Source organism: Saccopteryx leptura, chromosome 2, assembly GCF_036850995.1.
Source record: "Saccopteryx leptura isolate mSacLep1 chromosome 2, mSacLep1_pri_phased_curated, whole genome shotgun sequence".
In the NCBI taxonomy this organism is placed as follows: domain Eukaryota; kingdom Metazoa; phylum Chordata; class Mammalia; order Chiroptera; family Emballonuridae; genus Saccopteryx; species Saccopteryx leptura.
In genome coordinates this window covers 51966841-51991956 of record NC_089504.1, presented here as the reverse complement: position 1 = coordinate 51991956, position 25116 = coordinate 51966841, and the positions used below count along the sequence as shown (strand labels likewise).

General features: G+C 39.2%; 1 long non-coding RNA gene across 1 annotated transcript in view; it reads right to left on the bottom strand.

The window, feature by feature from the left end:
- Positions 1 to 24820, bottom strand: part of LOC136394601 (uncharacterized) — a 119391-nt gene extending 94571 nt beyond the window's left edge. The window contains exon 1 of the long non-coding RNA XR_010749209.1: positions 24690 to 24820. This is a non-coding gene — a long non-coding RNA (uncharacterized lncRNA). The remainder of the gene's footprint in view (positions 1 to 24689) is intronic.
- Between the last annotated feature and the right edge of the window lie 296 nt (positions 24821 to 25116).

The following is a 25116-nucleotide window of genomic DNA, read 5'->3' as shown; positions in this document are numbered from 1 at the left end:
ACACTATATATGAGGGAACATAGTAAAAGTAAAAGAAAATTGATCAACAAATAAATCAGAATCTCTTCTCTTGTTACATAATCTTAGGTAAAACAATTAATTTTCTGAACTTCAGTTTCCTTATTTGAAAATAACTGATAGATATATTTTTCATTTTTTCCCAAATGTGTGATGGCCAAGGTAATACATGTGGAAGCACTATATGAAGTCAAGCTTTATATCAGGTTGTTTTTTGACTAACTACATGGATTGCGCTAAGGGATATTCAATATGGAATCATCCAATAGAAAATTCAATATTGTCATTTCCCAAAATATAGAATAATATAATAAAATTTCAGAGCTAGAAGCCATCTTTGATATCATATAGTTTGTTCTATTGTTTGAAAATATCCCCTACTCTTTGCCTTTGAGACACCACCTTATCCTGATTTTTCTCCTCCTGTCTGGCCACTCCTTCTCCAGCGCCTTGACTGCACCTCCAGGGTCAGATAGTTTAATAGTAGAGTTCCTCCAGACTCATTCCTGGTCCCTTTTGGCTTCTTATGTTATGCCCTTTCCCAAAACCCTCTAAAAACCTACTTCTCCAGTTTTCATTTCCATTTACATGCAAATTTTTTATTTGAGCATATCTCAAGTTCATACTTCTCCCCAGCTCCAAGTCAACCAGTCAATTTCCTACTTAATATCACAATCAGAGATTTCAAAGACAGTTCAATAAAATCTTATACAAACTTGACCTCAGATTCTTTTTTCTCATATGTCTTCCAAATAAAACCCTCTTCCCATGGGCTTATCTCTGTGCATTTTAAGTCCATATAACCTTCATTCAAATTAGAACTTTGGGTGTTATCACTGTCATTTCTCCATTACTTCTCATACCCAAGAATGTACTTAGTCTGGTAGATTTTTCCTTTAAAAAGTATCTTCGATCTACTTCTCTCCATCTCTACCCAAGTCCAGATTACTCTTGTCTTTCATCAGAACTACTTTAAGAGCCACTTAACTCTGGCCTGTGGTGGCACTGTGGATAAGGCATCGACCTGGAATGCTGAGGTCACCTGTTTAAAGCCCTGGGTCTGCCTGGTCAAGGCACATACAACAATCAATGAACAACCAAAGTGAAACAACTTTGAGCTGATAATTCTCGCTTTCTCTACCCTCTTTGTAAAATCAATTTTTAAAAAAAATCTTTGAAAAATGAAAGAAAAAGCCATGCAACTCTTCTATTGGTTCACTTTTATTTTGTCATCCCACAGCACCCAAAGTAGTATTTGTAGTCTACAATTATTCTGATACCAACTCCCTAAAAGAAATCCTCCAATGACTTCTTTTTTTTTTTTTTTTTTTTTTTTTTTTAATTTTTCTAAAGCTGGAAATAGGGAGAGACAGTCAGACAGACTCCCACATGCACCCGACCGGGATCCACCCGGCACGCCCACCATGGGGCGACGCTCTGCCCACCAGGGGGCGATGCTCTGCCCATCCTGGGCGTCGCCATTTTGCGACCAGAGCCACTCTAGCACCTGAGGCAGAGGCCACAGAGCCATCCCCAGCGCCCGGGCCATCTTTGCTCCAATGGAGCCTTGGCTGCGGGAGGGGAAGAGAGAGACAGAGAGGAAAGCGCGGCGGAGGGGTGGAGAAGCAGATGGGCGCTTCTCCTGTGTGCCCTGGCCGGGAATCGAACCCGGGTCCTCCGCACGCTAGGCCGACGCTCTACTGCTGAGCCAACCGGCCAGGGCCTCCAATGACTTCTTATGTTCTACATTTCTGCCCATCTAGCAGTCTAGCACCATATTATTTCCTTTCTTATCTTACATTCTGCATTTTAATCATCTGCCCTTCTTTCAATTCTTCTGAAATGCTACACTCTTTCCTGCCTTTGGGCCTATAAATGGACTTTCCTTTTTGCCTGGTATTTTTGTTTCCCACCAATTCACCCCCTAAAATTCTTATTTAACTAGCAGATTAAGAGCAAATGTAATTTCATCATAAAAGTCTTCCTGAAGTTGCTGACTAGGTCACATTCTCTTTTTTATGATCTATTTTTCATTCAGAGTATTTATCACAGGTTGTATTAGCATGTGTATATATATGTAAATTTATTACCTATGCATGTGTATATGTGTGTATATGATCTTTATTGTTAATATCTGTCTATGCTCACTGGACTGGAAACATTATTCAGAACCATGTCTATTTTGTTATGTCCAGTGTGAGCATACTACTTGATACTCAAGAAATACCTCTGGAATGAACGAAAGAGCACTTAGTACATAATGGAGCTGAACTTCTCTGGCCATGTTCCTGACTGATGACTATTCTGTCTCTGGTTGAATAATATCAGTATGGCAGAACATTTCCCTTTTCAACAGCTCTAATAATTAGAGTGTTTTTAAAGTACTGAAATCTATCTCCCCACTTTTTATCAGATAGTCTAGTTCTTCCCAGCAGAATAGTAATAAACAACTTACTCCCTCTTATTGTCACTCTCTCTGAGATAGTTGAAAATATGTACTGTAAATTATGTTTTAGATTAGAGGTCTCCATTATTTCTCAGTCATTCTATTTCTGACAATTACTAGGCCCTCCATCACTCTGATTGGTCTCAACTCTGTAGTGGTTAAGAGAACAGACTCCAGAGACAGAATTTATGGTAGAATCATGGCACTGCCATTGATTAACTTGAGAAACCTTAACAAACTTCACAACTTCTCTGTCTTTCTATTTCCTCACTTGTGAAACAGAAATATTATTAGTATTTATTTACCATATGGAACTACGAGGCAAAATAAGTGAGTTAGAATAGTGTGCCTGGCAAAGAGTAAGCACTCTTGAGATATATAGCAATAATAGCTAAACATTGTATAGTGGCAATTATGATGATTGTTATATAACTGCATCCATTAGGATTCAACTGGGGAATTGGATATGAGCTATGGAATAATAGAATTAACATAAGAATAACATAATTTGTGAGAGGAGTCAGGAGGACAAGCAAGTCTGAAAGGAACAATTGGGAAATTAGAGAAGTCACTAAGTCACTCTGAAAGACTAAGATCACCTGACTACCAAAGGGGGAGTCACAAACAGGGAGCTAGTAAAAATACCTATGGGAATAGATGATGGACCAGCATCCCAGCCTCTGGTGATTGGCTGGGGCCACCATTGGCCATCAGGGTCAGTAGTCAGGAAGAAGAGCTGGATACAGAGTAGAGGACAAGGACAACCTATCACGATCTCTAAGTCTGTCACTTCATCTAACACCACAACCTGCAGAGACTAGTGGATGTTGCTAGACTTGCACCACCCATATGTCCAGAAAACTTTTTTATCCACTTTGACTCAGAACCAGTGAAGAAAATTCAGAAAAATTTCCATCATAACCCAGTTGACAATTAATGATACAGCATAGTACATAGAATTGCTTTGGTTTTACAACCTTCCTCATAAATCTGCTGCCAGCAATAGAAACAAAGCAGAACACAAAAGTGTAACATAGTGGGGCTATAAGTAAACCTTCTAGAGCCACCAAATTGTACATGACTCTTTTTGTCAATTTTGACCCAGTTGTTTCATATTGAATTTTCTGACATTGAAAATCCTCTTCTTCACATGAACTGCATTGAAACAGAACTCTGGCACCCACTATTTGTATATATGATTTTTTTTTTCATAATTTACCCTCATTCAAATTTCAGCATGTGAATTGGGAATTATGGTTTTACTTGTCTCAGTTAAAATCATTTTGTATCTTGATTCTGAGATATAAATATTTGCTAGACTTCCTATTTTAATTTTTCTTTTTTTTTGACAGAGACACAGAGAGAGAGAGATAGACAGACAGGAAGGGAGAGAGATGAGAAGCATCAATTCTTCATTGTGGCACCTAAGTTGTTCATTGATTGTGTTCTCATATGTGCCTTGACTGGGGGGCTACAGCAGAGTGAGTGACCCCCTGCTCAAGCCAGCAACCTTGGGCTTCAAGCCAGTGATCTTTAGCTCAAGTTAGTGACCAGGGGTTCATGTCTATGATACCACACTCAAGCCAGTGGCCCCACGTTCAAGCTGTGAGCCCGTGCTCAAGCCAGATGATCTCGCACTCAAACCAGTGGTCTCGGGGTTTCAAACCTGGGTCCTCTGCATCCCAGTCCGACATTCTATCCACTTGTGCCACAGCCTGGTCAGGCTTTCTATTTTAATTTTATATGCAAACTAATATACGTGTATTGCAGGATTGGGATAGGTGGAGGAAGAGGGGAGACAGCCTTGACTAGGACAGATCTCTATCACATTTCTCAAACTGGTGTTCCACAAAACATTAATTCACAAGATGCTCAGGACAAATGCTATACACAATATTTCCCTCTTTATACTTTAGTAAATAACTTAGGGAAACTCTGGGTTCAACAAAATCTACAGGTAGCTTTGCTTCTGAGTATCCCAGAGATTATTTGGTTAATACATATTATGAAGCTCCCCGCTTAACCTGATTTCCCCTTTTCTAGGGAACTGGGGCTTTGTGCACCAAAGCAAAGATATCATGACCCTGGCATTTCCATTAGCAACCATGCATAATACTTCTCACTCTGATCAAACACATAGAAACCTATTGCCAGTCCAGTGCACCAGCCAGAGAGTCTTGGTTGCCCCCCCCCCTAGTCCACCCTGATCAACCTCCATAATTCTAAATCTCAGAGGAAAGATATAAATAGGAGTGCTGGTATTTGCTCCTTCCTCCTCAGAAAACTTTATACTTCTTATGTAAATTGGGCCATCTCTTCCTAAGACCAGGATTGCATACCAAGGACATAGAGTAATAGCATTATTGGTCAAGTAGAAAAAATTCTCAATATTGTAATTAATAAAACTGAGTGGTCACTTTTGTGGCTCTGTTCTGAATAAGAAGGTTTGATCCTGAGGCCTGTTGTCTCCACCCTTAGATAAAGGAGAGGCTGAGATTCTCAGTACAGTATCTCCTTAAATCCTATTTAAATCAGCTTTGACAGTTGCCCAGTTATTTACTTCTCTTGATTTTGAGGAGTCTTAGGAGATATTATATAAAGTAGTGAGCATAGTTGGTAGAGTAGAATAAATTCACCATAAGGGAAGCTATTATCATGACTGATTATTTTAATCTTCCTAATTACCTTTAAGCATCTTAAGGACAGGGACCAAGTCTTATGCTTCTTTGTATCCCCCTAGCAATTATCATTGTGTCTGGCTCACAGTTGGCTTAATAAATATTTATTGAAGATATGAAGTTGTTTATTTCACAATTTTTATTTGCCTTTTATGCTCTTATGTTTCTGAAATCCTCTTTGGCTAAAGAAATAATTGCAATTTGAGGCAGACATTTATATACTCAATCCAAATTCCTCTGAAAAACCAAACTAAAGTATGTAGAAGAAGCAGAGTTTGAAAATCCCTCTTAGTTATGTCTATAGTCTATAAACACCACTTCCAAGACTCAGAGAGCTGCTTAGAGAACAATGTCTTTATCTACACTGTCAAACAAACTCAAAGTTAGTGCTTTGATGGAGCTTCAGTGGATCCTATAAAACTGAGATTCAACTTTAGCATCCTCCAAAGAGGGTTGGCCCTGCTCCAGGCTTCTCTTCACTGTAGAGTGATGGGTTGACAGGAAAGGATTCATCTAAAATGCCATCTGATAGCAGAGAGAATCACAGTCCAAACTTGGAGCACAGAGCATATCTATTGTCAAACAGGAATGTAGGCATGGGAATGGCAGAAGAGAAGTCTGAACCTTTGAAGGAGGATGTTAGGGTAGGGAACTCTTTCTTTAACTCTTCAAGCCAGAACCATTTAGTGGAACATTTTATGGTGATTGAAATATTTTGTATTCAAACTGCTCAATAGGGCACATATGACTGTTGGGCCTTTGAAATTCGACTGTCACAACTGAAGAATTGAACTTTTAATTTTATTTAGTATTAATTAATTTTAATTTTAATCACATGAGGCTAGTGGTTATGGTATTTCATCTAGAGCAGGGGTCAACATGATAGCTAATAGCCACATGTAGCTACTGAGCACTTGGAATGTGGCTAGTCAGAATTGAAATGAACCATGAGCATAAAATGCATGGGTGGGCAGAAGTAGGTTTCCAGTTATTCGTAAGACAAGCACGTTATAATTATTATAACAGTTTTATTAACTCTGTGTTTCTTGTACACATATCTATGAAACTACTTTTGCCCACCCCTGTATATAACATTTCAAAACAGTACAAAAAAGACAATGTAAAATATATCAATATTTTCAAATATTGGTTATATGTTGAAATAAGTTTCAATATATTGAGTTTAAGAAAAAATATTTTCAAAATTAATTTTATTTGTTTATTTTTATCATTTTTAATATGGCTAGTGACAAATTACAGTTATATATTTAGCTCATATTATATTTCTATTGAGCAATACTGACTCGTAGTCAACCCAGCTGAGACTGGTTTTAGGCTAATCTATTTCTGTGAATATTTACATACATTCTGGGTACCAATATATTTATGACAAGCTAGATAAACCCGGCAAAATGTCTGTGGCAGAGGTTGACGAGTGGGGCCTCTTAAGAAAAAGGCGTAATAACTGCCCTTAAAAGGCCACCCAGTCTCTGGTTTTGCTATGGCAGTCTGAGCAGAGTAATTCGCGTCCTCCTCCCCACCCCCTACTTTTTGTCTCTAAGAGCGGGTATCGATTATTAGTGTCTCTTCTGCACTGCATCAGAAATCGATTTTCATTACAAAGCTTACCAACCAAAGGAATTCCAAGACTATTCAACCAAATGACCACCGATAGCCCTCAAGATACTTGCCACGCTCTCTCCTGAAATCAAACTGTTAAGAATAGTAAAACCTTAAAAAGAAACCTATTATCTCTCCTATAATAAATTACCAAAAATTTAGTAGCTTATAACAACACAAAATTCTTTTACAGGTCAGAAGTCCAAAGTGAGTCTTGTAGGACTCAAAGCCAGGTGCCACAGGGTTAGTTCTTTCTGGTGTCCCAAGGGAGAACCTGTTTCATGCTCTTCCAGCTCCGGGAGACCACCAGCATCCCTTCCTATTACTGTCACTCTTAGCTTGCAGCCATCTCTCTAATCCCTGACTTTCATCATCACACCTCCTACTTCGGTAGTGACATCTCCTCTGCCTGCTTTTTAGAAGAACAGTCATGATTCCCTGGATCATCTAGGATAATCTCCCCATGGTGAGATCCTGAACCTCACCCCATTTGTAATTCCTTTTGCCATATCAGGTAACATTCAAAGTGTCTGTGAATTAGGACCTGGATATCTCTGGAGACATTATTCAGCCTGCCAGAAATAAAATGACACCTGTTTAACTGATCTCACAAATTATTTCTAACTTCCCATGAAGAGTTACAATGCTGATCCATTTCTTTACATGCTGTCAGGAAGGTGTCAATCAGACAGAATTTGGAACTAGTAGCGTGGATGTTTTCCAGAGCAAATGATATTTTTTTCTGAGAATAATCTCATTTTCTCATGTACTATAGGGTTTAATTTTTCAACAGCAGGCAAGTAACAAAATATGTCTTTCTCTCTCTTGTGAAATGCATCCAATTATCCTTATGGTTTAAATGATTTTCTGTTAATAAAAAGGTGCAAATTATTTTAATAAATTAGATAATTTTGCAAGTTGAAAAATGTCATGCCGTTTGAGATGTTTCAGATATTCATGTGAGAGGAGAGCGTTGACTCAGGCCAGCTTTAGCAGGTGAGTAGGCAAGGTGCTTGAGATTGTCTGCATGTAATGAAGGCATATAGATTTGAACATAATACGCAGACAATGAATATTATATATAAAATTGAGGGGGTGTGGATTCCAAGGTATCTGACGAGACTGACCCTCTCATTTATAAATTAAGAGAGTCAGGCCCTGAAAGTGATCTAAAATAATAGAGCAGGCAAGGTATTTTTGAACTTTTAGGGATGTGAAAGATGGTTGTATGTGGGCCTAGAGAAGTGAGCAGATTGTTTTGCTATTTAGATTGGAGGTTTGGCCTCTAACACCGACCCCTCAGCAGGAGTACCTCATATATATGCTGTCACGCACATCCACAGCACAATGACTTGTGTGACAAATTCTTTGGTGCACTCTGAGTCCTGATGGGGGATAAGGTGATTTGGTAATAGAGCGTAGGCAGGCCACAGAAGAAGAAAAGGAAGACAGCCTGGCCAGGTCTACTGTAGGAAAAACAGATTCAGAGAAGCCTGTCTATGTGATGGACTCAGGTCACATAGACCAGTGTGAAGCAGCACCAACAAAAGCAGAGCCACAGACTGCTCCCCAAGCCAGCACTTTGCAGAGGCCACACCCAGGTCTTGAGGCTCATGGTTCAATGAAGAGCTCCATAAGCAAAATCACAGACATTGTGGGATATCCCATAGACTGACATTAAAGTCATGGCTTAACATTTTGAGAAAGTTATAAGATTCTTCTTTTCTCACAATAACTACAGGATTTATTTTATATATATATTATATATGTATAATATATATATAAAACCTTAATCTGTATTACTATATATTTTATATATCATAACAACTTATAATATATATTAGATGTTAGATTAGATTAGGATAATAAACCCTTACCACATGTTTTATGTTTATTGGCTTAAGGCACTGTAGACTGGGAATGAGATGCAAATTTAAACTTATTTGGCAATAATAATCTGGCAATACCATCATTGTGTCTCTGTGACACTGTACATAACCTTGGATATTGTCAAAATTCCACTATTAAATTTTGTAACTATATATGATGATGGTTATTAACTATAATTATTGTGATCATTTAGCAATATATACAAATATCAAATCATTATGTCATACACATGAAACTAATTTTATATGTCAATTATACCTCAATTTAAAAAAATCTTTTTTAAAAAGCCAAACAAACAAAGGCCACTATGTGTCATGAGAGTCATAGATATAACCATGGCTTATAAGATTTTTGAAAAAACTATTTACATAATCCAAAGAAAAAAAAATTTTTTTAATTCATTGATTTTAGAGAGGAAGGTACAGAGAGAGAAACATTAATTTGTTGTCCCACTCATTTATACATTCATTGGTTAATTCTTGTATGTGCCTGACCACGGATCAAACTCACAACTTTGGTATATCAGGATGCTGCTCTAACCAACTGAGCTACCCAGCCAGAGCAGAAAATGTCTCTAAAGAGAAAATCATCAAGCTTTTACCGTGGGTGACCTCTAATAAGGGAAATGGAATTTGGATAGGGGGAGGGCATACCTGTTGGTTTCCTTCTTCATATTAATTGAATTTCTTTTTACAATGAATATAATACCATATCTCATGTATAAATTTTTAAAAAATTAAATTGCCTCACCAGAAACTGTCTGATCCTATGTGTACTTAAATCATGACAAAAATTGAAGTTACCTTAAGAAGGAATCTTTCAGGAGAGTGACATATTGCATATATCAAAGAAGGTCATCATTGAACCATTTAAAATAAAAGGTAATACATAAAGCATACCCCACTTTTATAAATATTTAATAAAAATTAAAGTGGAGAAGTCCATTTCTACCTTTTACTAAATCCAGCCTTTCAAATAAGTAAATAAGTAATGTTAAACATTTTAGTGTAATAGAGGCTGTGGGAAGATTTAGAAGTCCTGAACTCTAATGCCGAGGCCTCTGTTCACTAGTACAAGACTTTTGTTGGAGAGCTGCCCAAACCAATGCTGTAGGCAGGGCTAAAAAAAGCCATTCTACTCAGCTCATCAGTGAATAAAAATATCACAATCTAATTTATCTTCTAAGATTAGCGCAGGCAATTCAGGTTGAACAATTTCCAAATCATAAACTTCTAACTAATAGAAAAAGCATGGGACAAAGTGGTCGGAAAACCTGGGAGTGAGAGATAACAAGGCTCAGGTAAGCTCCATGAATTTAGGCAAAACCCTGCCACCTCCCTATGCTCTTTGCAAATCTGCTAAAAGGGAATAAATGGGATCAAAAAGGTAAGTCACACTGCAGGTTCTGAAGTGTTCTGTAAATGTGTTAAAAATTAATATTCACCTCATTTCCCACTTGCTGTAGTTGTAATTGTTTTAAATTTTTACATTCTCTGTAGAGTTTTGCGACCTACTCACATGCTTTTTTGGGGGAACAAGATAAGATAAAATTAAAAATTATTGAAAGATATAATTTTCATCCCCAAATCCTACCATCTACTATTAAAGGTTATCTGGCACAGTAGGAACAGAGTACAGTAGAGAAAAGAGTACAGTTTGGGATCTAAAAGACCTTAGGTTCAAGTCCTAGTTTTTTCAGGTTAGGTGGCTCTAGGCAATTTACCATGAGTCACGGCACCCACATCACAGCATCAATGTGACAATTAAAGAGTCAATCAATGTAAAATGCACTAGGTGCTTGGGAAATATTTCTTTTCTTTCATGATCAAGAATCTTACAAAAAAAGAGAAAGTCCACATGACTCAGGAAGCTTCCTAAACAATGACAGAGACACAAAACCTGTGGCCAGAGCAGCATTCAGAGTGCTGACCCCAAGTCCAAGAATGGAGTGAATAGGAGCTATCACGGGCACAGCATTTGTAGCTTCCAAGGCTTTTTTTGCTGTTAGATGAAACACTCGATCACTTAGACTCTTCTTGAGTTTTGTGGGGTTTTTTTGTTTGTTTGTTTGGTTTTTTGGGGGGGTATTTTTCTGAAGTTGGAAACAGGGAGGCAGTCAGACAGACTCCCCCATGCGCCTGACCGGGATCCACCAGGCACGCCCACCAGGGGGCAATACTCTGCCCATCTGGGGCATAGCTCTGTTGCAACCAGAGCCATTAGCGCCTGAGGCAGAGGCCACAGAGCCATCTGCAGTACCCGGCCATCTTTGCTCCAATGGAGCCTTGGCTGTGGGAGAGGAAGAGAGAGACAGAGAGGAAGGAGAGGGGGAGGGGTGGAGAAGCAGATGGGCGCATCTCCTGTGTGCCCTGGCTGGGAATCGAACCCAGGACTCCTGCACGCCAGGCCGATGCTCTACCACTGAGCCAACCGGCCAGGGTGATCTTCTTGAGTTTAATGATACATAATTGTGACTCTCTTTAAAATATAGTAAACAAATATTGGCTTCATTCTTCTAGAAGAATAAACCTAGTCCCCCTCCCCCCCATCTTCAACAAAGGGACTAAAACATTTTTTTTTCAAAGTAGAAATTAAAAAAAAATTTTTTAAGGTATTGGAAGCTTGTCCCTCTTCCTACCCCAAACCATATTAGACAAGATTTGATAAATGAAGAATGAATAAGCAAGCCCAGTAGGCATCCCCAGCCAGTAAATTCCTTCTCAAATCTCTTAACATCTTGTGAAGAAACAGATGGTGCTAAATGGTCTGGAGAGTGTGAGGGAGTCCAGAAAATGGATGTGGGAAACTCGGGCTCTGGACATTGACACATTATGGAACACTGGGCCACAGTTTTCATAACCAGCCCTGACGGTTGATGAGTCTTCAATTTGTAGATTCCTTGATACACAGGTCCTGTTTTCAACAACTTCTTTTAAAAGTTTCTCTTTAGAGGTTCTTTCATTCACATATTTTCCTTTGATTAGACTTAAGACAGTCTTCTACTGTGGTTTCATCTTTGGCAGGGAAAGGATATACCCTCTGGGAGACCTTGGAAAATTATGTAATCCCTTTTAGCTTCAGTTTTATCACCTCTAATAATGCGAGAATAATACCACAGAGTTGACAGAGGCACTGCAAGATTTAATAAGTTAATTAAACATTAATTAATATAAAGCCCTTCATAATAGTGCAAGGCAAATAGTAAGTAAATATTAGCTATGGTTTACTATTAATATTATTCTTTCAAAGTATTCCTCATAATTTCTCTTTTCTTATAACTTTACTTGTACTCCCATGCCTGCCCCTAGTGTTTAGGAATACAAACTAACTTTATTTGTTTCTAAATTGAAAATGAGATATTTTTTAAGTATGGATTTGTTATGTTAGGTTTCAGAAAATATGTCTGCTACAAGTGTTGCATTTGTCACCTTGTTGATTGAGTTTTGACATGGTAAGCCAGTGTTCTATAAGCTGTATAGAGCATAGAGAGGTGAGCCATGCTTTAGTATATATTTTAAGATTCTAATTCTAACCTTGGTGTTTTCAAATGGCATTACAGGCATTTGTAGAAAAGTCACTGTTTTTCTTCCACAAAGTAGGGTGGCCTGGCATAATCTGTTAGTGACTTTAGCTTTCCAGCTGTAAGAAACCTGGCTGTATTGCAGTAGACTTCAGATGGCAGGTGCTTCAGATCCGAAGCCATAACAAGTGGTCTTTGCGCTGGATCTCAAATAGTTGGAGTGGGCTTCTCTCCCCCCCCCCAAAAAAAAAACAGCTAAACAAGAAAATAGCCCATGTTTTCTACAATCCCAGATTACATTGTTGGAGGGAAGGTCTTTCTTTGTGAGAATTAGCAGAAAATAAAGGAAGAAATGCATGCATGGTTTCTCACTACTCACGACAAAAGATTTCAATCCCAAATGGAGAAGGGTGTACTCCAATATCTACACTGGCCCCACACTGCCTACCTCAGGGGAAGGTCTAACCGAGCTTTTCTCAGACCCTCCAACTTAGTCCCTACCTTCTTCCTTAAGCCTTCCCTGTCCCATGCTCAATTTAGTTCTAGTTTATTGCCTTTAATATTTGATTTGTGTTGTTTTATCAATCACAGTCAATAGTAAACTCCTTGGGTGAGAAGACCATGTCTCTTTTTATTGTAACATCACAATCCAGAACATATCGTAAGTGCTCAAAACTGATCTATTCTAACATCACAATTTATTGTCCAAAATTATGCCCTTTCTCAATACAACCCTACATATCTTCATCAGTGGTGTCTCAGCTACCATCTAGACTAGAAATACCATGAAGAGTTTAGGGGCTGCTTCATTCAACATTATGCCCTCACAGCCCGGAACAATGCTTAACATATGTGGCGTGTGCTAAAGAGTTGTCAACTTTAATAGAATTTTTTAGAATACCTTTGCTAAAAACTTTCCCTCCTCCTTTCAAAATGCCACATTGAGGAATGGTTCTTCTTTTTCTCTCATTTGTTTCTGGCCTTCCAAATACTGCAAAAGCTTATCAGCAAGGTAAGAGCTGAAGCCAATACTATGAGTCAGGAGTGGGTTGAATTCTCCACCTGCTGCCAGTTTTTATAAATGAAATGTGATAGAAATATAGCCATGCCCATTGGTTTATATAGTGTCTATAGCTATTCTCCAACTACAAAGAGAGAGTTGAGTAGTTTGTAACCATATGCCTGTAAAGCCAAAGATGTTTACTATTTGCCACTTTATGGGAAAAGCTTGCCAATCCCTGCTCTAGTTTAAACTGCAAAATGACAGCACCTCTTAGTTGTTTGTTATGAAAAAAAAAAAAACAAGAATAAAAGCTCTGAAAATTCCCAGGTACAAAAAACAATATTTAATGATAATTTTAAAACAATGGAAATCATGTTAGCATATATTACATATTATATATACATATGTAAAATCATATTTACACAACTCCTTTATGTATGTAATCTTGATTCTTTTACCATCTGGAGGCATTATGGTCCTGTGCTATAGATAGTCTCCTCTAGTTAAATCTTTGTGGGCCCCATTGTCTGAGACAGCACTACCTGTGCTCCAAAATATATTTCCAGAATGAACAAAGGGCTGTAAAGTCCCTCGTTCCCCTTAGTAACTTCCCAATGTCAATATCCTTTTAGTGAAAGAGTGGGTGTTGGTGTGCTCTTTCTTATGCTTCTGTAAATACACCCATTCCAAATTTTATTACAGGGAGTTTAGTAATTGTAATTGTGTCATAGGCCTCTGAGAGGTATGCAAATGCCCCATGCATCCACCTCTGTATGTGAAGACAGGACTGAGGTCAGAACAAAGAGATGGTAAATCTTACAATCTCCTCTTTGATAAATTCTGAAAGTTTAAATGATCCCATTTCAGTCACTGTTATTCTCCATAACTAGCTAATGGTTCCTAGTGGTACCTTAACTACGAAATTTGTTGCTTAGCGGACATAGATATAGAGATAGATAGATAGATAGATAGATAGATAGATAGATAGATAGATAGATAGATAGAGATTGATATAGATGATATAGATATACATATGGATATAGAGATAGAGATATATAGATGATCAGATATGAAATTAAGCCAGCAAATGGGAGCCAAGCAGAAGTGAGAAAGGTGGTAGATGACATCACAATTTAAAGCAAGTCCAACAGATACAGAGATGTAGAACTTTTGAGGGCAAAGGAGTCAGCAAAGTTCAGAGTAATGTTCCAACTTTATCAAGCATCCAAATCATTGGAAGGGCCTATAATAAACAGATTTTGGGGCTCCTCCCAGATTTCCTGATTCAGTTGGTGATGCTGATGTTACTGATCCATTGACCATACTTTGAGAACCATGCCATTGTCTAGAATATAGACTGTAGACAAGAGTTTCTCCAACTCTAACAAGCCTCACTCTCTTGTAGATCTTGTAAATTATAGATTCTAATTCAACATTTCTGGAAGAAAGAAGACTGAAACCCTCCATTTCTAAAAGCTCCCCAGTGTGTTAAATTGATAGCACAATTATATTTGATATTTTACACAGCAAGGGACTCCAAACTGTTCTCTAAAACATGAGATCTATTTTGTAAGTGGAGTTAAGCTCTTGAAGTTTCTGTGAAGTTACAGCATGCTTCAGGACTTTAGGTTTGCATCAAGTATTTCTTTCCTGAGTCCAATGCCTTCCCTCCCTTCCTTCCTTCCTTCCTTCCTTCCTTCCTTCCTTCCTTCCTTCCTTCCTTCCTTCCTTCCTTCCTCCCTTCCTCCCTCCCTCCCTCCCTCCCTTCCTCCCTCCTTCCCTTCCTTCCTTCCTTCCTTCCTCCCTTCCTCCCTTCCTTCCTTTCTTTATCCTCCCTCCCTTCCTCTTTCCCTTCCTTCCTTCCTTCCTTCCTTCCTTCCTTCCTTCCTTCCTTCCTTCCTTCTTTCCTTCTTTCCTTCCTTCCTTCCTTCTTCTCAATTTTACACTCAAGTTTACTCTCTCTTCTTTACCTATTAGCTGTAAACTTGTACCAAACCTTGCCTATACAGTCAGGTAACTTGGATTCTAGTGTGGGGTGTGGTTCTAAAAAGCTGTGGAATGTTCAGCAGATCCCAGAACCTCTGTTGGCCTCAGCTTCCTCTGCTTCAAAATGATGTGGCTGCCCTAGATAGTCTTTATGATTCCTTGAAGCTCTCAAAGCCTCCACTATGTTAAATGCAAACAAAGGCACACCAAAAAGCAACAGTACACGTGCTGCCACCTTTGGGTGGAAAACAAAACTTTAGCTGGACCAGACACAACAGAAACTTTCATGGCCTGCAGACCCAACACCAATGAATATTTCAATTCATACCAGCCTCCCTTTAACATAAAATTTCAAGTATAAACCAATATTAATTTTATTTTAATGTCATTTGCTTTTACATGTATTAAAATTTTGCAGCTTGATCAATGTTCTGTGGGTTATTTTCTCATGTTAGGAAATTTTATGATTTCAGAAAGCTTGAAGTACACTGGTTTATAATGCAGTCTAATTAAATTATTGATTAGTGAGTAATTGACCAACCCCCAAAACTGGACTATAGAGAAAGAGAACAAAAATGTTGGCATTGGAATAAAATTAATTTGGATTTAAGTTTTTGACCATTCTACTTTCTAACTATGCTCTTTAGCAAGACAGTCTACTTCTCTGAGCCTTTCCTTTTATTGTTTGGGAGTTTAAATTTTTTTAAATTAATTTTGTAAAGTCCATGGCAAAGTTACTGACACTTAGTAGTATTCAATATACAGAAAAAATTAGCAAATGGGCATTGCAAGGCAGCCTGTGAGGTTGGAATCAAAATGAGCCCTGAAACCAGAAAATTGGTTTCAAACTCTCTTTCACTTATCAGTATCATAACTTCACACAGTTCACTGAATCTTTCTGAGCCAGTTTCCTCATCTGTGTAGTGGAAATCAAGACTTTCTAGAGCTGGTTGAGAATTAAATAATATTGCTAGGCACTGAATTGTGTCTCACCCCCAAATTCATATGTGGAAATCCTAACCCCCAATGTCACTGTATTTGGAGATAAGATCTTTAGGAGATAATTAAGGGGGTTTTTTGTTTTTGTTTTTGTTTTTTAGTAAGAGAGACAGAGACAGAGAGACAGAGAGCGGGAAAGGCAGACAGGAAGGGAGAGAAGTAAGCATCAATTCTTTGTTGCACACCTTAGTTGTTCATTGATTGCTCTCTAATATATGCCGTGACTGGAGGCTACCACTGAGCCAGTGACCTCTTGCTCAAGCCAGAGACCCTAAGTTTCAAGCCACCAACTCTCAAGCTGCCGACCTTTCAAACTTGGGTCCTTTGCATCCCAGGCCAATGCTCTATCCACTGCACCACCACCTGGTCAAGCAAGAGGTAAAGTTTAATTAATTCATAAAGGTAGGGACCTGATCTAGTAGGAAAGGACACCAAAATATCTGTCACACCCAGTGCACATGCACCAAGGGAAGGCCACATGAGCAGAAAGTAAGAAGGCAGCCATCTGCAATCTAAAGAGAGAACTTTCACCAGACACCAACCATGCAGGTACCCTGATCTCAGACTTCTAGTCTCAAAAACTGTGAGAAAAAAATTCTGTTGTTTAATCCACCCAGTCTAACCTGACCAGGTCATGGTACAGTGGATAGAAGTAGAACTGGAACACAGAAAACCTAAGTTCAAGGCCCAGAGGTCACTTGCTTGAGCATGGGTTCATCCAGCTTGAGCATGGGACCATAGACATGACCCCATGGTTTCTGGCTTGAGCCCAAAGTCACTGGCTTGAGCAGGGGTCACTAGCTCTGCTGGAGCCCTCCTGCCCACCATCAAAGCACATACGAGAAAGCAATCAATGAACAACTAAGGAGCCGCAACGAAGAATCGATGCTTCTCATCTCTCTCCCTTCCTGTCTGTGTGTCCCTATCTGTCCCTCTCTCTGTCCCTCTCTCTCTCTGTCTCTGTCTCTCACTAAAAAAAAAATAAAAAATTCCACCCAGTCTATGATATTTTGTTATGGCAGCTCAAACAAGCTAATACAAATATCATAAATATGTGCACATAAAGCCCACTAGGGCTTTGACAATGTTCTCTTTCTTTTTTCTCTACTCCAATAAAGAGCATGCTAAAATTATATCTATTAGGAGTTTAATTCAATTCTTGAGTGACTTTGAATTAATCCAAAGTAATGTCTTTGCCACTAGAAACATTTCTACACGTATACTTTCTTCCCAAGTGCTGGAGTGGCATGTATCTCGACCCATTGTTCTAGGGCTCCCCATTTGGAAACAGATGTGAAAGAATAAAAGTTCTGTGCAAGGCAAATAAATTGGGTGTGTAAAGCCAGTAGCCATGGCCACCGTCACAGTTGCCTGGCCCATGCAGGTTTGCATTTGATTCGGACAGTCGGTAATGAAACAATGGAGCCAAGAACTGGTGGGCCATTAGCTTTAATCCTAGCTTGCAACTGGCGGGCAAATAAAAACACACACGGGGCTCCAAAACCCACTCACAAAGCTACTGACTTATCTGAGTTTCCTAGGATCAAAGTTTTCTAGCTCACTAGCCTTATTCACCTCTGTTCCCCATCTCCTTCTCTCTGCACAAACTCTGCACAAACTGGCTTCCCCTTCAGCATTCCTCCATCTTGGCTGCTTCTCCTGTCCTCTTCCAAGTGGCCTTTCTCTGCTCTCCATTCTCTGATCTCTCCTTTAATGCTAATTTCAGGAACCAAGAAAACAAGCTCCTGATCTGCCCCACTTTATAGTGTAGAAATCAAAACCTTTAATCCAAGATACAAACAAGGAAGTCTCTGATACAAAGTCACTTATATGAGGCATAATGGGATTCCTTATGAGAGTGCACCACCCCACATCATGCAATAGTCAAGGGTGTGGGGAAAAGCTTAGTCTTAAAACTGAGCCTTAGGCTATAACCACCCTGCCTGCTTACACCTGTCCCCCACACCCAATGCAAACTACAATATAAGTGAGCAAACATATATCATATTTAAAATCTTATTTGACCAACAGGGTGTCTTCACTACTGCCACCTGCAGATGGCACTCTGCAAACAGACAAGTGGCAGAACTAATAAGGGGAGCCCATAGCCAGGCATAGAAGCATGCAGGTGTGGGTTTGTAATCTAATACATTTAAATTTTTCACAATCCTACTTTCATCGAATGGGAGATGGCCATGACTGGAAAATTGCCTGTTATCAAGGGGAGAGCAGAGTTGGACCCTATTAAGCTGTTTCCTGATTCAGAGGAGGAAGCAAGTTTTTCCTCAAGAGAGATGTATCTTTGGAAGGATTTATCTCTGCTCAGTGAACTGAAGCCTAGAACTCGGGGGTCAATCATTTGGTAGTATTAGCAGCAAGATGAGTGCAAAAGAAAGAAGGGCGATTTTAAAAATTCTCCCAAATGCTTAAAGGTCTTTATCAGCTGCCCAGTTACTTTCCAATTATTTTTTGACCACTTACTTCTTCCCTCCAGGCACTCAGCTGCTTCCTGCTTACCATGTGTACCTCAGACTTTTCTCCCTCTAATCTTCTCATCTCATTCTTTCTCCTAGGAATCGTTTATCTCCAACCTATTGTTGTGACCCATTTCTCCATGGATCTCATGTTTCTGCATGTTTTGTGAACAAAAAGCACTGACTATTCTTTGTTCTGGCCTATCTTTTCAAAGATGTTTGTATAGAAAACAGCCTTGGAAGATAAAGATAATGTCTCCTTCAAGAGTAAAGGTACCTACTATCCATTATAAAAGATTTAGGCTCCTTAAACCCAGGGTTTCTCTTCTCTAACGCAACCCACTGTGTGTGTAGGTATGACCTGGCCCTCTTTGCATTGCTGCATGGGAATTAAGTCTCAGAGAACAAACATTAAAAAAAATTGCTAAATCCTGGCTACTGCTATTTCCATGGATTATAAACTTCGATTTGTTTCTAACCCCGAGTGTCACGTCTCCTGCCAGCGCCCACAAAACTGGAGCAGGCTAACTTGTCAGCTTTCAAGTAGGTAAGATCGCAGACTCTCCACAGTCCTTGACACAGGTTTTTATCCCTGAACATCCAGATCTTGCTTATCTTTTAAGGTTCCCTCAATGTGTTGTAGAATTGTGCACCTGAGACCTGTATAATTTTGTTAACCAGTGAACCCCAATAAATTCAATAAATAAAGTTTATTTCAAATTCCTCACCTTCATAAAGATATCCTGGTTAGTTTTTGCTCCTATGTAAAATAGGGATAATAAGAGTATCTACCGATTCAGGTTGTTGTTCAGGTTAAATGAATAAACTGTAAGTGCTATAAGTTACTTTTTATTTTGTATGCTACTTATTTATTTAGGAATATGACTTCTTCTGTTAAGCTGTAGCTTCATTGGAAATAAGAACACTAGTGGAATCATCTCAATGGCCCTCAAATGCCTAGCAAAAAGAGGCATTAACTTTTTAAGTAATTCATTCATTCATTAATTCAAAAACATGCATTAATCACCTATTATGTGCCAGGCATGTTCTATGCATGAGTGATACATCAGGTTTTGGGGATTAGAATTTGGGAAAAGCACTTGCTTATGTAATTTGAGTCAAAACAGGAAATCACTGAATCAGAAATTTCATGAGTATGGCACACAATGCTTAATTTCTTTAAAACAATCTTATTTTCTACATTGTTGGGATAGGTTAGAAAACAAGGGTATATAATTTTTAAGTTTTTTTTTTAATTGGTACACTATTGGGTTGATTTAGGTGAGACCTTACTTCATTGTTTATTTGATAATTCTGTGCATCTGAATTTTTCCTTACCCAAGACAATCTCCCATACACAGTCTCTGGCTTCGCACGTGGAAATCAACTTTGTCCTGAAGACAAGTCTCCTGGTTCAGTTTGGTTGGTGGACCCCACCCTTCACCAGGTTTTGGCATCTGACACTGGTAGAAAAGGTCTCAGCATTGTAAATGTAGGAAGGGTGGAGGCATCCCAATGACCTCACCCTTTCATCAAATGAATAGGTCTCTCCCAGATAACAACCATTCTGAAACATGCCAGCCGGAAGGGAAGGGCCAGTTTCCGAAAATTAGCAGCCCCACTACCCGTTCATTCAATCTCAGGCCTCAGTACCCTGAGAAAATTATTTTGCTAAACTATGACTTCAACTGCTCTGACATTATGCAAAATACATTGTCATCTCCCTGAGAAGTATCTGAAAGGACAGAAATATAGCATACTTATAGTCATATTTGCAACAACAAAAATGAGCACAGATATGTGTCAATGGAAATATTTTCTTCCTTGACACCTCTCTACATTAAAGAGACAACAGCAATCCTCAGATATTGCCTTTCCTTCTCCTCGCTGGGATCCTACTGCCAATTTAATTTCCTCTCTGTGTTTATTTTTTTCTAACTCAATCAGCACAAAACATAAGCAACAGTGATCATAACATTTTAGATGTGCAAAGTACATACTATAGCCATTATCCAGGGAGATGCTCTCTTTCTGATAGCACATGATCTAAAGAAGGGGGGAGGTTGGCCTAAGCTTCAGGATCCGCATTGGTTTTCCCATCCTGCAAATCAGCCTTTCAAAAATATCCAAGATTACATTACTAAACGAAGCCTGGCACATACAGGGACTCAAAAAGTATTATCTGAGGCCCTGGCCGGTTAGCTCAGTGGTAGAGCATTGGGTCAGAGTATGGAAGTCCTCGGTTCGATTCCCGGCCAGGGCACACAGGAGAAGTGCCCATCTGCTTCTCCACCCCTCCCCCTCTCCTTTCTCTTTATCTCTCTCTTCCCCTCCTGCAGCCAAGGCTCCATTGGAGCAAAGTTGACCTGGGCACTGAGGATGGCTCCATGGCCTCCAACTCAGGCACTAGAATGGCTCCTGGTTGCAACAGAGCAATACCCCAGATGGGCAGAGCATCGCCCCCTGGTGGGCATGCCGGGTGGATCCCGGTCAGGCATATGTGGGAGTCTGTCTCTCTGCCTCCCATTTCTCACTTCAGAAAAATACAATACAAAAAAAAAAAAAAGTATTATCTGAATCAAATTGAAATGTATTTATTAAATTTTGAGAAAATATAGTATTACACTATCAGTCTTATAGCACACCTGGTAGTGGGGTTAGAAGATGTCACCTTCAAATTTAACAGGTTTTTGCTGTTTCTTTAAATCAACTGAGTAAGATGGGCCTGCAAAGCTCCACTGCTCACATTTTAAAGGAGTTACATTATTTGCTTCAATGAACACTTAGTCACATATAATTAGTAGTAAGAAGCTTCCTACAGTCACCAAGCTCTGTTTGTTTTCCAAAAATAAAGGAATATTTTCTATTAACAAAGAGGATGTACCTAGTGAAACACTGTTTTGTTGACAGAAATTTGGCAAATGAAAGCAGAAATAATACAGGCAGCATTGTAATGCAAAATGATCTTTAGATTATTAAAATCATCCACTTCTCTTGCTTGTTGATGAATATTGATTGATTGCTTACCCCTTCTGGTACTTATAATTAGTTGCTGAAGAAGTTACTATAGAAGGAATACAGGTTCTTCCAAACCTAAAAGTTTCAGGACCAAAAAGGCAGCTCTCTTACGGGGATGCCTCAGGATGGTGATGGCATTTGGAGATATAGGTGAGAAATCCATCTAGGAGTCTCTCTGGGCCTGCCCCACCTCAGAGGACTTACTTGGGAGGGTCCCTCTCAGCTCACAAGAAGAGGCAAAGTTTTTCAATCTTTTCACCTCAAAGGATCCTCTCTTTACTGGCTTATTCCTGCAACTCTTTTCATTGTGAACAAAGCCTTTCCTACCAATTTGAGATAAGTGGAAAAACATAAATAGTTGCTTGATTGTTGCATGAGTTTCCTTTAAATGCAATCAACTTATCAACCCACAAGTGATAGAGACTTATCTCTCTCTCAGATCTTTCTTAGAGCACTAGGGCTTCTGAAGCCAAAACCTTGTGCGTTACCACCAGACCACACCCATCTACATGATGTTGCATTCTAAGCTTGACTTCTCTGAACTTCCATTTTCCTATCTCCTAAAACACCCATCCTCCCTATGTGAAAAGTGAAACAATGATGGGAAAGTGCTTTGAAAGCTGTGAAGTGTGGTGTAAACACAGGGATGAGGACAATGATGATTATTTTTAATAGCATGTGATTCCAGACACTCTTCCCCCACAGTGCTTAGTGCCCTCTGACCAGGTGTGCTTGCCTCTCCGACTCCTCACCCCATTAGAACAATCTGACTTTGGGCGAGGGGTATGCAACATAATTTAATGACAAAATAACTTAGACATGTTTTCTTTGAATATATGTACCCTGATTTATTAATGTCATCCCATTACCATTAATAAAAATTTATTTAAAAAAAAAAAAAAAAAAAAAAAAAAAAGAACTTAAGCTCCAGGAAAGTGAGCTCTTTATTTGTTGCTGTATCACCAGTCACCCAAGGAGCATTTGTTTAATAAGTAAAAGAGTGAATTAACGTTTTATATATACTGCCAAGTTTTTTTCTATATATTTACTTATTTAATAATATCAGTATAAGGAGTTTGTCAAAATTCAGTTGAAAACCTTTATGCTAACTCTTAACTACCATGAGTGCACTTTAAAAAACTTGATTGTCATGCTGTTTTTATTGGTGTTCAGACATTATATAAAATCTAAACTGCATAAATCTAGAAATAGTGAGCAAAAATAAATATTGTATTTCATTTTGTGGGTGAGGAAACAGAGTCCGGAGGTGTGAAGTTCCTTATCTCTGATGTGGTAATGGTGGTATCAGTAGGGTGACAACCACATACTTTGCCTCTTGGTGGCACCACCTCCCTTTTCTCTCTGTGGACATGGGTGACTGAGTATCCCCTGCTATTCTGACTTTTGTTTGATAAAGGCAGGCTTTCTCTGTTGAGCCACTTAAGTGGGTGTTATCATGTCACCCTCTAGTGGCTTCTGTCAAAGCTCCAAGAAAGGGAAGAAGAGAAAATAAATGTGAATTGGGGTCAGACAGATGGAATGTCAGCTTGTGGAGAAAGAGATTCAGGTAGACAGGACTTACATAGCCTAGGAAACCAACAGTGGTCATATATGCATGTAGGAAAGCTGAGTACCTACTATGTGAATGGTTTTGGGGAAACAAAGATGATGGCCAAGTTGATGCTGTGATGAAAAAAATAGTACTGCCAAAGAAGCAAAATAAATTGAAAGATGAGAACTCCACTTTATCTGGGATGTCTCACCTTGAACCAGTTGATAGCTCTAACTGAGTACTCAAACTGTATGCTATAATAAATTAGTATTATTTCATCACTAATATCAGCTTTATGCAGTAATTCCTCACTACTGTCATCAACAGGTTCTGCAACTTTAAGTGAAATGACATGTAATGAAACCAATTTTACCATAGGCTAAGTTCCTACAGCATCTTATCAACATTATAAGAAAATGACATTGAATGATGTTATTGGAGGACCTGTAGTATAAATGATTGCCAACTGGGTAACCTCACCTCAGTTTAATATGTCCTCTTCAGCCCTTGTGGGTTGGCTCAGCTGTAGACCATTGGCGCAGTATGTGGAAGTCCCGGGATCGATTCCCGGACCGAGCACATAGAAGTGCCCATCTGCTTCTCCACCCCTCCCCCTCTCCTTCCTCTCTATCTCTCTTTTCCCCTCCCGCAGCCAAGGCTCCATTGGAGCAAAGCTGGCCCGAGTGCTGAGGATGGTTCCATGGCCTCCGCCTCAGATGCTAGAATGGCTCTGATTGCAATGGAGCAATGCCCCAGAGGGGCTGAGCATCGCCCCCTAGTGGGCATGCTGGGTGGATCTTGGTAGGGCACATGTGGGAGTCTGTCTGACTGCCTCCCTGCTTCTAACTTTGGGGAAAAAAATTTCCTCTTCACTCTCCCATTTATTCCTTCATTTTCTGTCTCTATTAATACTGCCCAGTGGTCAGATCCAGAAACCTATAAGTCAGCCTAGACTTTTGCTCTCACCCAGTCCTCACCCCCAATATCCAACAAGTCACTGAATCCAATTGATTCTGCCTCCTCTATCTTCCACTGTCTCTGGCCTTGTCCTTCTCCTCAGCTTTATATTGAATGGGGACTCCTCATTCCCATCTTCTTGCCTTTGGATTTTTTTTCTCAATTCATCCTCCACGATGGTGTCAGGGCAATCTTTCCCAAGTGCAAAAAATAGAAATATTACTTCTCTGCTCAAAACCCACCAATGGCTCACCCTGAACTGTAGGTTAACTTTCAAAGGTAGTTTAGCAAGCAGGGTCTTTCATAATCTGGCCTCTGACTGCCTATCATAACTTATCTGCTGTCTCTCCCTTCCCTTTCCCACCTCTACCTACCCCAAAGCACATACATGCTCTTTGATCCATCCAAATTGATGTAGTTTGGATCTCTAAATGAATGCTGCTTTTTCTCTATTTCTGGGACTCAATACATGCAATTCCTCTGTCTCAAATATTTTCTGATCCCTTTGGGTGATTAAAGATCACTTACTTCCTGTAAGTGCAGTCTGGCTTGTCTTTTAGGAGTCTTCCGGGGCAAACAGTCTCCTGGAGATGCCTGCTCTGTTCTCTGGCTGTATAATGCCTTTGTGTCCGCAGGCTTACAAACCACCATGGTCTGTTTCCCCCACTGGATTATTCCTGAGGGAATGAACCAAGTTTAAGTCAACTTTTAATCATCATCTAATCAAAATTTAATCATTAATCAATGTTAGTCAATATTTAATCATTAATCAGTGTTCAGAACAGAGTAAGCCTTTGTTAAATATTTGTGGAATTAATGAATTAAAAATTGAACAAATGTATAACAAACTTCTGTTTCAGAAAGTTAACATATTAAGATCTAAGGAAAACTGGTTTTGACAAAGCACTATGTTTGGGTACAGGTTTTCACCGGGGGCAGCTGGGTGAAGGGTACA